This window comes from Mustela nivalis (assembly GCF_964662115.1).
Source record: "Mustela nivalis genome assembly, chromosome: 1".
In the NCBI taxonomy this organism is placed as follows: Eukaryota; Metazoa; Chordata; class Mammalia; order Carnivora; family Mustelidae; genus Mustela; species Mustela nivalis.
The window spans coordinates 182,045,409-182,055,108 of record NC_139020.1 but is presented as its reverse complement, the minus strand read 5'-3'; the positions used below and the strand labels follow the sequence as shown (position 1 = coordinate 182,055,108).

The 9,700-nt window shown below is 38.0% G+C and overlaps 1 pseudogene across 1 annotated transcript; it reads left to right on the top strand.

The window, feature by feature from the left end:
• The first annotated feature begins 5,933 nt into the window (after nt 1-5,933).
• LOC309842408 (regulator of G-protein signaling 7 pseudogene) lies at nt 5,934-7,120 on the top strand (annotated as a pseudogene). The gene has a single exon. The product of its transcript is annotated as a regulator of G-protein signaling 7 pseudogene (transcript).
• The last annotated feature ends 2,580 nt before the right edge of the window (nt 7,121-9,700 follow it).

Sequence of the window (9,700 nt, the reverse complement as noted above, 5' to 3'; positions counted from 1 at the left end):
CCCCCTGGAAATGCTCTCGAGCTTCTCTGAAGTCAGCTCCTGGATTCTCTAGGACAGTCCTTCACCATCCTCCTCCTTATTGCTCCTGTGCCCTATCACCACTTCGTTCTCTATAAACTGAAGTAAGTCCCTGCCTGCCACATACCAGAATCTCTTTCTGGAATTTTAACTAGAGGCTCATACTTTGACTTCCTTCTCAGTGTCTCTGCGGCATTTGATAAAATGGATTGCTCAATGTACAATCGCTACCCCTTTAAGAAAAGACTTTATTTTTACAACTGTTTTACAATGACAGGAAATGGAGAAAGTAGTACAGTGGGTTCCCGTAAATACCCTTAGCCAGTTCCCCTATTGTTAACATTTGTGTGGTATATTTGTTACAACTTATGAATTATTCATGTATTATTATTAACTACATTCTATATGATATGTAGATTTCCTTAGTTCTTGTCTACCATTTTTTTTTTTTTTCTGTTCCAGGATCCCATCCAGACTATCATAAAAAACATTCACTTGTCATTTCTCCTCAGGCTACTCTTACCTGCAATGGCTTCTCACACTTGGGTTTTGTTGTTGTTGTTGTTTGTTTGTTTTTTGATGACTCACAATTTTGAGGAGTACTGGTCAGATATTTTGTAGAATGTTCCTCAGTTTGAGTTTGTATGATGATTTCCTCATGATTAGACTGGGATTATGAGTTTTGGGGAAGAATAACACAGAGGTGAAGTGCCGTTTTTATCATGTCAGGTAAGGGTACATGCTCTCCACATGATTTATGGCTGTTAAGGTCACCGATCACTTGGCTGAGGCAGGGCTTGCCAGGGCTCTCCACTGTAAAGTTCCTCCTTTTTCCCCTTTTCATACTCTCCTCTGTGGAATAAGGCACTATGTGCAGCACATACTTAAGGAGTGAGGACTTATGGTTCCCCTACCTTTTCTTCTAAATCTCCTACCTTGACTTTTTCCACAGAGCACAATCTTGGTTTGTTCCCTCTTTATCACGTTGATATTCTAAACCTAAGTCTAACCAAATGTCCTGTGTCAGTGGTGTCTCCTTTTCTCTCCTCAATAATACTCTCCTATCCACTGCACTGCTCTATCTTCTCCTGCCTGCAAGAGACTTCCAAAGGTGTAACCTTAGCACTGGCCCCTCTCCTGAGCTCAAAAGCCAGATATTTCCACAATATTCATCTGCAAGCAGGTGTCAGTTCAATCTTTCAACACTGACCTCTTTGTTTCTTCATTTCTACTAAGGGTTTGTCTAATTGCTGTGTTTGGCCAGTCATGAAACCTTAGAGCAACATCAAGTTCTTCTTGCTTACACCTAATTCAGCCACATTATTAGTTCCTGAAATCATTAAATCATTCATATGAAATATCTCTCTCCTCAATCTCTTCTTTTTTATCCATGGTCACCCAGAGTCAGGCCCTCACCTTCTCTCATCTAGGTAGTTTCAGTGGTGTCCATTCATATACCCCTTTCTTCACAGTCTATTCTATGCCCTCGGTCAGATGGTTCATTCAATACAGCTAAAGTTACAGTATTTTGAGGTAAATATCTCTAGTGGCTCCCTGTTAGTGAATATCTCCTTCCCTTCCTTCCTACGCCCACTCTACCATCACCGTCACCAACACCACCAATTACTGAATGACAAGCATTTTACTCAGTGCTAGTGGGCTAGAGACAAATTGTTGAAATGTGGCTCCTGACAACCAAGGAGAGGATACATTCTTCACAGTGACATGTAAGGCACAAAATATTCTAGTCTCTACCTCCAAATACACCCTCTGTTCACCTACTCAAAGGTCTAATATAAATGCTGCTTTAGACATATTATTTAATCAATCTAGAACATCCTGGATTCCGAGACAACCCCATTACAAACATACACAGACACACACACACACAGAGTGAAGTTGTCTGTCTTGTCTTGAAATTCATACAGCATTCTGTTTATCTTTAACGCATGGGACTTTCTTCCCTACCCTCATTATCATCCTCTGTGTACATGCCTTTTATCCCTCCCCAGACTTGTAGTTCCTCCAAGTCACTGCTGTGCTTAAGATATGTCTTATCTCCTCTAGTGCTTGCAGAAAGTGGACCCCCAGTAAATCATTTTGACAGGTTACCTTGCTTTGTGTTATAGAGAAGTCCCTGAAGTGAGAAACAGGGCCTAGATAATTACTGTCAACCTTGCCCTGTGTACCGTACAACACTCTCAGAAATGGGCCACAGTTTGTATCCAGTTTGGTACACATCAAATCATTATCTGTCTGCCATATTAGTATGGTTAGAATTTAGTTTAGTTTTAGTTAGAATCAGTAGGAAAAACTTTATCAATAAGAAACAAAGTGAAAAACAAAGCTCAGGGTATCTGTACCTACTTAAATAGCTTTTACTTAGCAGCTTCCTAAATCCCTTGCCAGACAAGATATTTTAAGCATCTTGCCACTCTTTAATTGTGTAAAATAACCATGGTTTTAGGGCTGAACTTCACTCTTTAATTGTGCAAAATAACCATGGTTTTAGGGTTGGACTTCTAAGTGATTTTTCTCTTTTGTGTACTTTCCAGAATTCATTTCAGACATAGTTTTCAATTTTGAATAGTAATATTTCAAATCAACCCCAAGGTAAAAGTTGTAGGACAACATAAAAAATGAAGTCACTTTTCATGTGTTTCCCATTGGCAAATTACTGTGTTTTTTCTGCCACCAGGCTTCATCTAATGATGTGACCTTTACGGTGCTAATAGACAGCAAACAAAAATCTGCCAAACTGTGATAAAATATAGGTTTTAAATATAAAATGAATTAAGCTAAGAAGATTTATAAAGGTCAAAAGCATGGAAAGAATTAAGTTGAAACAGTGATTTGTGTTTGACACATGTTGTACCAGATTTTCTCCAAGGTTATTTTTTGAAATCTTAATGTGTAATAACTATACAAGAGACTGTACTTTTTTTTTCAAGTAACACTACAGTAGTGTTGACTAATGTTTGTTTAAGCTCAGATATTAGCTTATTCAACTATTATATACCGAATATGCACCAAGTAATAGGACACACTCAAACTCAGTAATAATCCTTAACATCTTACAAAATACAATTTAATAGGCGTGAGAGATAAGCAAATTTTAACTATTTCAGGAGAAATGCTGGTGGAAGCTGTATCTCCCTCACAAAGACTTCTAAGAGGATGGAGTCTGCCGGGCATACAGAAGGAGAAAGAGACTGCACACATAAAGCGCAGAGAAAATACATACCTAGAAATACATATGTACATAGAAATACATAGAAAGTACAGAGGAGAAAAACAGTGCACTTTTGAAACTGAGAGAACCGAAAGAAAAGTCACTTATGGTGTGAGTCAAGCTTGAGGGTGTAAAAGATTAAAAATTGGTGATTCTCAGCCAGGGATGAGTTTGGCCTCAGGGACATTTGTCAATGTCTGGAGATACTTCTGGTTACCATCACTGAGAGTGTATAGAGGCTTGCTGGCATCTAGTGAGTAGAGGTGAGTAGATGCTACTACCCAGACTTGAATGCACAGGACAGCCCCTACCACAAAGAAAGAACACTCTCCTCATCAGTAGTGCCTAGGCTAATGCTGTTACAAATAAACCTGTAGACTTACATTAGGGTTAGGTGACAAAATTAACTGAAGGAGTTTGGGATTTGTGCTGGGGGTCATGGGGTACCAGTGAGGGACTTAATCACATGGTTTTGTTTTGTTTTGTTTTGTTTTTTTTTGGTCATTCCAAGAGACACTCTATTATCATGGCTGTAATTAGATATTTGTTTATGGTAACTCTCACTCATGGGATTGAAAAATAGTGCTTACTATGAATTACATCCACCAGTCATACAAAAGTTGAAAGAGCACCATTGTGGAAAGTTTGCTAGAAGTTTAAAAGCCAACGGGAAAGATGCCTTAATTCTTTGGTCCTTGCCAAATGACCACATGCCATATGGTCCTTGCCGTATTATGTCGCAATATAATCTTTAAAATCTGTATATTTATTTTATGGGAGTCTCTTCTGCCACAGAGTCAAGCCAGGCACCCACTCACATGAATCTGGAGCTCTCCTGGAGCTCAACAGAAGATCACAATGAACCACTGTTCAGTTTCAAAAAGAAAAAGAGAAAAATCTCTTATGTCCAGTGCAAAAAGGAATCATCCAAAGTTTCAGAACAGGCATTCTTAATTTTCTTTTTCTTCTCTTTTATTCTTCTTTTTAAAATTTTTTTTAGTCCAGTGCCTTTTGAACATCTGGACAATTATGACCTCTCTTTTTAGAAATATGCACTTATCCTCCCAAATACTGCTTCTAATTTCAGGGGTTCATAGACCATATAGAGAGATACAGTGATTTCTCACATGATGCTGATGTTCCCCAAAATATCTAAAGGCCAGATTTATAGCAACAAAAATTTGCCAAAGGAAATACAGCACAATTTAGAATCATCCAGAGAAAGCTTTGCATTTTTTAATCAATGAAAAGCTCTTTCCAAAAAAGCTAAGATACCACTTGTGTCATCTTGCAGAATATAAGTAATATTGCATCACAGCAAAAAGAAAGTCAATGGAAATGAGCAATTTTTCTTATGATCTATAATGAGGACAATATGTTTCTCTGGTTACAATAACCTCTGTGATGAACAATTCTGTAAACCATGAGCTTTCTGCTGATTCCTGTTCATGTAATCATTACTTTCTCTAAAAATAGTGATTGATTACAGTCTCAGTGTCTTATAAATGGGAAAAAAGGATGAATTGATTTTGCTTGCATTCATTATTGCTCTTCTCTTCTACAATCTAGCACTGAACTGTCAATTCCCTTTACCTTCCTGCACTACAGATGTCCCAATTGACTTAGTCAGGAGAGAACGGCCCCCAGAATACCCACACAGTGATAAACACACACATGCATACACACATACACACATCTCATCAGGTCTTTGGAGGAGATAAGACATGCTTATTTAATGGTTTCTATGTCTAGTGACATGAAGACCATTAACCCACTGTATTTTCTCCTTCTTGTCTGTCAATAGACCCTTCATTTGTCTCACTTGTTAGTTTCTACAAAGACTCTGAGCATCTGCTTTATCTCCACTTCTCTCTGGGATTTCTAGTAATTTTTTCACTTAAGCCAAATTCCCCATAACAATCTGAATGTCCCCCGGCACCCTTTAGATTGGGTTTTTGTGTACTTTATGAATCTGAGGCGAAATTAAAATCTAGTCAGAATCAAGGTGTCAGCTGGGATGCAGGGTCTTCTTACACGCTCATTGGTTGTTTGCAAAACTCATTTCCTTCCCACGCTTTTCACACGTCTGGTTCCACCTTTAAGCAGTAAAGGTGGCTAGAGTCCTTCTCATACATCCTGTCTCTCTCTTCTCTTTCTGCCACATTTCTTTGACTCTAGTGGGAGAAAGTTCTCTGCTTTTAAGGGCTCATGGGATTAGATTGAGTTTACCTGGGTAACATAGGGTTTTCTCTATCTTAAGGTTTCTAACCTTAATTACTTCTAATAGTCTCTTTGCCATGTAACATAACATACTTGTATGTTCCACTGATTAGGGTTTAGATATCTTTGGGGATCATTATGCTACCACAGACACCTAGAGATAAAAAGTGTCATGGACATTTAGAGGAGGGCTGGGGTAATCAGTTCTAATTAGAACTGATATGGGAGGCCCTTGCCAGGGGCTGGGCTGAGTAACCCGCTCAGGTTCGCTTTTGGGAGCTTTTGTTCCCTGAGCACTTTCTGTAGAGTTCCGGAAGAGGGGAATGAAAATGGCGGCCGCCCAGTCTCTGGCCTGGAGGTGCCGAGAGCCTGGGGCCCCACTCTGCAGTGTGCCCTCAGAGAAAAGTGCTCAATCATTCTCACCTCCCTGGTCTCCAGCCGCACTCCCAGCTCACCTAGCCTGCGACCGGTTTAAGACTGGATGTGTAAATACCACTGAAGTGGACATCAAGAAGTCATCCAGAATGAGAAACCCACACAAAACACACAAGTCTGTCTATGGTTTACAAAATGACATCAGAAGTCACAGCCCTACCCACACCCCCACACCAGAAACTAAACCTCCAACAGAAGATGAGCTACAGCAACAGATTAAATACTGGCAAATACAGTTAGATAGACATCGATTAAAAATGTCAAAAGTTGATGATAGTCTGTTAAGTTACACGGAACAATACTTAGAATATGACCCATATCTTGTGCCACCTGACACTTCGAACCCATGGCTATCTGATGATACTACTTTCTGGGAACTCGAAGCAAGCAAAGAACCAAGCCAGCAGAGGGTAAAGTGATGGTGTTTTGGCATGGATGAAGCATTGAAAGACCCCATTGGGAGAGAACAGTTCCTTAAATTTCTAGAGTCGGAATTCAGTTCAGAAAATTTAAGATTCTGGCTAGCCATGGAGGACCTGAAGAAAAGGCCTATTCGAGAAGTCCCTTCCCAAGTGTAGGAAATATGGCAAGAATTTCTGGCTCCCAGAGCCCCCAGCGCCATTAACTTGGATTCTAAGAGCTATGACAAAACCACACAGAATGTGAAGGAGCCCGGGTGGTACACGTTCGAGGAATCTCAGGAGCACATTTACAAACTGATGAAAAGTGATTCATATCCACGTTTTATAAGATCCAGTGCCTACCAAGAGCTTCTACAGGCAAAGAAAAAGGGGAAATCTCTCACGTCAAAGAGGTTAACAAGCCTCGTTCAGTCTTACTAAAAGGATCACCTTGTAGCATGGAAGAGACTGGAGTCACTGCATATACTTTGTAGCTCTTTGTTATTACCTGGAGCAGAGGACATTAGACCAAGATGTTGCATGAGTAAAGGACCTGAATTGTTCTCTCTTTGTGTACATTAAGGCGTTGCCATTTCAAGTGACTCTACCATCTCGATGCCTCCATTTCAAAATATTGTCTGCTTACTTTCTCCTTGTACTACGCTGGATCTGTGTCTTTTCCTTTTTAACAAGCTTAAGTGAAGTAAACCTTTTTTCCCCCTTTCTCTTTCTCTTAAAGCTTCTGCTAGACACACGGTTCACTGAAAATTCACTCAAACACTGGAAGAATTGTAAAAAATATATATATATATCAATAAGTATACATATGGCTTCACATTTATTAAACAATAAATTAGCAAGGAAAGTTTCATTTCACCAATGTGTTCACAGTCAGAAACAAGCTCCTGTCTTTGTTGTCTGTACTTTCTCGGTTAATGTTTCTTGCATTTATTTTTATACCATACTTAAATAAGAAACACCTTTTAATCCAAATGTATTAAAGTTGATCCCTTCTCTGTAAATTTGTTATGTTTATATTGTTGTTTTATCTTTCATTAAAAGATGCAGAATCTCAAACAAACAAACAAAAAGAACTAATATGGGAGATCAAAACCACAAGGAGATATCACCTCACACCTACTGAAGGGCTGTCATCAAAAGACAAGAGATAACATGTGTTGGCAATAATGACAAGAGAAGTCCGAGGCCCGCATAGGGCTCTCTGCTCAGCAGGGAGCCTGCTTCCTCCTCTCTCTCTGCCTGCCTCTCTGCCTGCTTGTGATCTCTCTCTGTCAAATAAATAAATAAAATCTTTAAAAAAAAAATAATGACAAGAGAAAGGAACCCCTGTGCATGGTTTGGGGAATGAAAATTGCTGCAGCCACTATGAAAAACATGTATGTATGGAGATTCTTTAAAAAATTTAAAATAGAACTATCATGTGGTCCAGCAATCCCACTTCTGTACATATATTCAAAGGAAATGAAATCAGGATCCTGAACAGATATCTGCACTCCCATGTTCACTGCAGCATTATTTGCAAGAGCCAAGACATGGGAACAACGTAAGGGTCCATCAGTGAATGAATGGATGAAGGAGATGTGGTATGTATTATAATGGAGAGAAAGAAGGAAAGCCACGAGAAAGAAGGAAATCCTGCCATTTTGACAACACGGATGGACCATAAGAGCACTATGCTAAGTCAAGTAATTCAGAGAAAGACAAATAGTGTGTAACATCACTTATATGTGAAATCTGAAAAAGCTGAACTCAGAGAAATAAAGACTAGAGTGACGGTTAACCAGTATATGCGGTGAGGGCAAAGGAAATGGGGAGACGCTGGCCAAGAGACGAAAACTTTCATTTAGAAGATGAATCCATTTTGAGGATCTGATGTATAGTGCCATGATTATATATAACAGTATCACATTATATACTTGAAAGGGGCTAAGAGAATAGATCTTAAATGTTCTCACCACAAAAAAGAAATAGTAGTTATGTAAGGTGATGGATGGTCTTAATTAACACTTGAGGAGTGATGATTTTGCAATATGTAAGTGTATCAAATGAACATGTGATACTCCTTATTAAACTTGTACAGTGCTGTATGTCAAATAAAATTTAAATAAAAACATTTTCTAAAAATAAATGTTAGAAGAAGAACCTTTATGGAAGAACTATATAATTAAAACTATTAGAAGTGGGACCTTGGGTTTCTAGCTGGACCTTAAGTTTTGAGTAGAATTTTTAGTAGAAGCTTGAGGGCATAGAGATCTGAACATGAGAAAGTAGGAGAGTTTGGAAGAAATAGTGTCTAATCAAATTGGGGCATGAAGGATGAAAAAAACAGGTTGGAGCCAGGAAGCAGGGTACGTTAAATTATAGCTCAAGAGTTCACATTTACTAAGAATATAACTGGTACCTTGAAGATATTAAATAAAAATAAATCTTAAAATTAAAAAAAAATTTTCTTAAATGCTACAAGTGAATTCTGAGAAAAGCCAATTTTGCAGCTGTTAGATAAATTTATCTGCAGAAAGTGTAATGTTACTGGTATGGTTTTGGTTCTGGGAAAGGTCTGAGAATTGTTGAAGCTGAATGCAGAAATAGTACCTTTTAACAACTCCTAAATAAGGACTTCTCATTAAGGCTTTAATATTTTCCATGAAGTAAAACCTCAGATTTTACAGATGTTCATGCTCAAACATCATTGTCAGTACTTGCTTTCACCACAAATGTGAATGACTCGCAGGCTATCTCTTTTCCCTTTTATTCATGAAAATAATCAAATGTATCATGATTTGAAATATCTATAGATTAAAAAATTCAGAAGATGTGACAGATCTTATTTGCAGCAGTGATGACAAACATAAAAGGGAATAGAGAACAAAAAAATATGCAAGACTTACATAAAGAAATATTTCAAATGCTATCAAAGAATATGAAAAAAGACTTGAACTGATGGAAAGAAGTATTATGTTCTACATCAAGAAGACTCAATATCATATCATAAAGATATTGATTCTTCCTATGCTAACTTAAAATTGAATGTTCTAATACCAATAAAATGCCAACAGCCTTTCTTTTTTTTTCTTTTTTTTTTCTTTTTGCTTGACAAACTGAATATAAAAGTCACATGGCAAAATAAACAAAAAGAACATGCCCAAGTCAAAAACTCTAAAAAAGAAAAAATAGAGGTGAAACTAACTATATCAGATAGTTCAAACCCTAAGTTTCAATAATTTGAACACTATGATATCAGTCCAAGACTAGCCAGAGGAACAAATGATATAGGGTAAGAGATACAGACACAGACCCAAACACATGCCAAATGATAAAGAATTCAACATAATTTAGTGGGGAAAAAATGTGGATCAGTTAATAAATCAGTCAA